General features: G+C 33.8%; 1 long non-coding RNA gene across 1 annotated transcript; it reads right to left on the reverse strand.

Moving 5' to 3' along the window:
• Positions 1 to 814: 814 nt before the first annotated feature.
• Positions 815 to 4,248, reverse strand: LOC143062068 (uncharacterized). Its single transcript, XR_012974525.1, has 3 exons — positions 4,169 to 4,248; positions 2,449 to 2,613; positions 815 to 1,104 (listed from the first exon to the last, which is right to left on the reverse strand). It is a non-coding gene; the product is annotated as an uncharacterized LOC143062068 (long non-coding RNA).
• Positions 4,249 to 6,084: the final 1,836 nt, after the last annotated feature.

A 6,084-nucleotide genomic window follows, 5' to 3' on the forward strand; every position in this document is an offset into this window, starting at 1 on the left:
AAAACCCTCTGATTCAAGCTTAAATATGAAAAATCTATCAAATATGCCAAAAAAACGTCACTTTTCAGATGGTTTTTGTCAAAAACAAAAGTGGCCGCATCCGTGTTCATCCTCAACCTTTATATATATTTTGTATTACCATCAATCACAACTTACATTTCAATATTATGAATAAACACGAATGCGGCCTCTTTAATTTTTGACAAAAACCGTCTAAAAATTTACCAAAATGCTAAAATTTTGAAGATTTCAGTATTTTAGCATGACTTAATGATGCTAGAACGCGATATTTGTGCAATGTATTGTCAAAACAGCTCATATTTATGAAGCAGCAGCACTTTACTTTCCAAAATATAGCCTAAAGATAACACTTTCACAATTTTGTAAAACTGCTATAATTTGGGGCCAAAAAGGGGTCGTACTGAACCTACTACTTTAAATCATAGGTTTTAAAAAACTTTTTTTTTAATATCTTGCTGGTATAGAAATCATGTTTTTTACAGTAAATAATCTCATCATAGGTACCAGGATTAAATTTTGTATTTACGTCAGACGCGCGTTTCGTCTACAAAGGACCCAGTGACGCTTGAATTCAAAAAATGTTATAAAGTCCAAATAAAGTCTAACTTTTGTCGCTGCTAAATAGTATATACATTCAACACATTTTAATGTGTGATAAAAGATAAAGTGCAAAATTCCAAAGTATAAAAATCGGAAATGAAACATTAAAATACTTTTAAAAAAATGGTTTTCGTTCATTTTAAAGAAGCGGTTATATTTTGTTTATGTTTGTTTCACTCTCTTTGTTCTACATACTGTGACACTTGTCCGTATTGTTGTATTCTTACTAACAATATTATCGAAACATCATATAGATGGTTTTCAGAGACTCTCGAAGACCTGTAAATGTTCTCCAGTGGCATGAATCTGTGGCTTCAACCCCAGTACTGTAATAGAATCCATTCAAATCCGCCCTGCAACAGTTTTTAAACCAAAAGCCTCCCTTATGGTAGGTAGGATTACACCTAGGGCCCCAGGGGTCATTATCGACATCTTTTGTACTAAATTGTTGTCCCGCCTGACCAAAACTGAGCAGACTGTCACCTACAAAAAAGTATACAAGAAATATCAACCTAAAAAAAATTCTAAATATTTTGGTAAAAAATAATGTATTATATAGAGAGCACTTTCAAAACTCAGACTTTCTTATCATTCGTTGGCAGTTAAACCTGGACGGTACTAAACGATTAACTTGTCACGTCGTATACGTACAATTTGCTGTCAGTGTATTGAAGACGAATTTCATTGTTTCTATGTGTGTTCGAAATATAAGGAACTTTGAGTAAAATTTATTAAGAAATATTACTAGTCTATGCCAAGTGTGTTAAAACTAATTGAACTTTTTCAGTTTCTAAACTCAATTAATGGTCCAAATTATGAATATGTTTTACATATTTTTTTCACTAAACATACAATAAATGATGCTATATGGTATATACAGTTACTTCTCTTACATATCTTAAATATCTTGACTTACACCTAGAAATTGAAATTCGGGGGTAGTTAAGATCTTTGCAGAGTTTATTGATGACAATACGTAATGTTGATCTTGTTTACACAATTTTTAGTAATAAGTCTGATTTTGTAATTTCACCATCAAAAATAGAAAGAGGGATGGTGGTGAAAACCATTGGAATACATCAATTCTTAGTTGATGGAAATTGCATAACGGCCATGCAACGCATTATGACGTTAGTAATACTTTCAAAAGGAGTACACCTTCTTTACGACTTTGCTAGTGCAGCTGGAATGTTGCTACATGACATAAAAGTTCAAATTTGGGAAGCTTAATTCTCCCCATTTCCCAAGTGGTTTTGTTTTCAATTAACTCCGAATAGATTAACCCACAATGTCAACTTCTAAGTGTAAGTCAAGATATTGAAGATAATTAAGAGACTTGACTGCATATGTGGCATGTTTAATGAAAAAGATGTGTTCAATATATTTACCGTTTGAACCATTAAGTGAGAGGACAGATCTGTATAGTGAAATATGAGTCTACAAGATAATGCTTGCTACTTTTGATTCCTTCTGAGAAGTTTCTGTATGACGATTAAGATTGTAGCACATTGTTAACTGCTGTATTTTTGACATTTCACCTATTGTGTCTGTTTATTTTGTTCACGTATCGTTGTCAATATTATGAAATTTGATGAGTCTAAAAGTAAGAAGTTTAACTAGCTACAAAACCAGGTTCAATCCACCATTGTTTACATGGGAAAATGCCTAGTATACGAAGTCAGGAATAGAACAGTTGTTGTCCATTCGTTTGATGTGTTTTAACTTTTGATTTTGCCATTTGATTAGGGACTCTCCGTTTTGAATTTCCCTCGGAGTTCAGTATTTTTGTGATTTTACTTTTGGTGTTAGCTGCACCCCTAGACTTACCTGCTGAGCCACTGTATTCCGATAAGTGAAGCCTATAATTGTCGTTCTTATGGCCGATGTAAAAGCCGATATAATATGCATGCTTCCAAACACCATCCCAGGTCTGCATCAGAATTAGCAATTCATTTCCACCAGAAAGTGTCAAATGGTACAATGCCTCATTTCCTTTACAAAATAATATGGTCAATGTTATGATTACTATTCTAGCTGTAGTCACACCTTACCGGATAGCTCGAACAGATGACAAAAAGTGGTCCGTTGACAAAATTTGTATCCGGTTGGTGACCGTTGGTATACTGACCAAATAAACGGACGGGTAACAAATGTCTAACTGACGCTCACAGGATTGCAACGTGCAAGAGACGGAAACGTACCGAACAGAATGGACGTCAAACGTACATTCAACGGACAAGTACCGCGTAAACGGACACCTAACGGAAGCGTACCGGATAATACGAATGAACAAGATAAGCGGAAAATTAAAAGCGATAATAATAAGACATATTTCTCAGGACTGGGCAATGATTTTTAATTGGCATTTTTCCGTTTTTCAGTCGGTAGATATCTGTTATCCTTACGTTCTTGTCCGTATCGCATCCGTTCATCGTCCGTTTTATTCGTTGGACCTCCAACGGATGTATAATGGACAAGTAACGGATACAAAAGGGAAACGAAACAGACGAGTACCGTATAAAACGGACGCCTACCGGACGTTCAACGGACACTTCATCCGTTGGACGTTTGTTCAAAGTTTTGAACATGCTCAAAATTTTCCACCGGACAGAACGGACGTCCATGCATAAAACGAACACTAAACGTTCATGAAACGGATATGGACGGACATCTAATGGATAAGAACGGACGTCTAACGGACATAAACGGATTGAAAAAAAAATATCAGATCGGCATCCATTCGAGCTATTCGTTAAGGTGTGACAGAGGCTTTATCAAATTAATTTAGTATTGAAATATGTTTATACTCTATTTAAATTCCACCACTGTATCAAGTGTGTTACGGTATTTCTCTACTTAAGCAGTTTAATTTTAAAGTTCAAAACGCGAGGCTTGCCAAGCTTTAATTGTTGAGAACGGAGAAATATCGTCATACACTAGATACAGTGGTCGAATATGTTTCTCTTCGGATTTTAAGACGATATCTAAACATATTTTATCTTTTCTTTTCAACGATTTTCAGAAAGTTATGTTCTTTAGCGTTAGCATGAAATTGGTTAAATTTTACCGTGATTCGTCAAAATATCCTTATCGTAATTCGTCACAGAGGTCAGAAATAATTATCGTCACCGTTATTTTGGGAAAAAAACTAACGTGATTCGTCTTTTCTTATCGCTCTACAATGACACGAACGGAATTCACATGTCATATTCCTAAATTGGTACAGGCTTTGTCTTAAGGTTATGCAGGGTTATATAGCCTGCATATCATCCTAATACGTTCGTTTACTTTTTTGTGCTATTGTGTTTTGTATTTTGAAATACTTTACACTTTTCTTCAACAGTCTTTATGTCTTTTTATTTCACATTTTCATATGGTTTTATAGTTTTGTATTTGTTTGGCTGGTTTGATTTTAATGAAGCATTCATAAACAGCTTACTACTAAACTTGGGAACGCTTTAAAACCATTAGCATTTCAAAACCAGACAATAGGAGCTATACATGTATTATGAAACAAGGACTAAATCAAAATATTAGTAGAACAAACCTATCCAGTATTCTGTGTTAGGGTCGCCAAAGCCATTTTCATAGTGCGACCAGACCCTATCAAAATCAACGGAACCATTCCTTCTCTGTTGTAATACCTGTAAGAGTAAATCATATCAGCAATACCTATAATTATAATAACGATATGTAGCTCAACTACTTACAATAAAGGAGTAAACCACCAGCATGCAGTTAATTTTTAAAGGAGATTTTTTTTAAATTTTTCTTAAAATTAGCATATTTATTACACAAAACAATTGTCTTCATACACATTAACTTAAATTCAGTATTACAATTCCAAGGAACAAATCTGTTTCCAATTAACACATTGAAGCTATTAATGAGGTCATTATGCAGTAACAAAATTCCTGAATAATGTAATCTTTTTGAAAAATATTTTTAAAATGTTGGGTTCGATATGGGTCTTTAATAGGGGTCTCATGGCCGAGTGATCTAATTTGTCTATCTACTGTATATCAAACCTGTCACGTGGCAGGTGATCTCGACTTATTCATTGGCTGTGTTTAAGATATACGCATAACGTGGTATATGCGTGTGTCTATCCAAACACAGCCTATGAATTGAGTAGGATTGTCAGTTTTCCTATCAAGGTCGTTGGTTCCCTCCGGCTTATCGGCTTCCTCCACCAATTAGACTAACTTCACGAGATAGCACAATATTGTTAAAAGTGGCGTTAAAAAACAATCAATTAATCAGCCAACCACTAGTTTTTATTGTCTGCATTAAACTCATACTTCTATATCAAAACTTGTGATACAGTAAACTTATAAAACGTTTGCCACTTTATTATTATCAATATGTGTGGTGTGAGAGCTAAAAGGTATGAATTTATTGACACCGCAAATGGAACTGCAAGAACGGACACAAGCTGACACTCAAAAAAGAAAGCACCAACTGAAAATATATTACGTCTACATATTTATCACTTGGTATATCATCTGGTTTTTATATAGTTTTCAAAAGAGAAAAACCTAAACAGTAACAGATGTGAAACAAGAGGGATGCAGTTATTCACCAAGGTAATATAAATCGTTTGAAACGGACATACATATCGTTATGTTACGTTTCGGTGTTATGTCGTTGTTCTCCTCTTATATTTAATGCGTTTCCCTCGGTTTTAGTTTGTTACCCCGATTTTGTTTTTTGTCCATGGATTTATGAGTTTTGAACAGCGGTATACTACTGTTGCCTTTATATATCGTCAAACAAACAAAAATAGTTCTCAACCGACTTACACTGTTCTAGTTTTGAATTATTTAGTTTAAGGGGGTACCCAACACTATACCCCAAAAAAATCCTGTCGTTTAATTTTTCTTATTTTTTTTTCATTGATAAACTAGGCCAACCTAAACATCTTGTAAAAATTTTAAAAGATTTGAACCATAGGTTTAAAAGATTTGGCAACTCAAATATAGCATCTTTTACATACTAGTATCGGCCAAAATTGGAAGTTTCTGAAATATGGGTAAAGGGTTGAATTTGTAAAATTTTTTAAAATTTAATCCTAAATTGACAATAGCATAGCTAATAATGATAGCTGAGGTGGAAATTAGTTCACTGATACCCCTTCCTTGTAAGTTTTTTATTCCGGATTTAAAATTTTGCCAGAACTTTAATAGGGGGTATCAGAATCAGCCCCGAAAAGTGAATGCTGTGCTTCTAGTATTTGAAGAAGATTTTTTTTTTTGAAAAAAAATGTGTCGTTTAATTTTTTCATAAAACTAAGCATTTGGAGTGCTATACTAGTCGATTGTTCTTGCAAAAAATTTTTAAAATTTAACCGTTAGATTTTTTGGTATTTAAGTTTAAATTACGCCCCACCCTCAAATTGGTTCATTAAATAAGAGCAAAATCTATTCAAAAAAGATATAATGGCCATATTTTTATTCGTCTTTA

This window comes from Mytilus galloprovincialis, chromosome 2 (genome assembly GCF_965363235.1).
Source record: "Mytilus galloprovincialis chromosome 2, xbMytGall1.hap1.1, whole genome shotgun sequence".
NCBI lineage: Eukaryota > Metazoa > Mollusca > Bivalvia > Mytilida > Mytilidae > Mytilus > Mytilus galloprovincialis.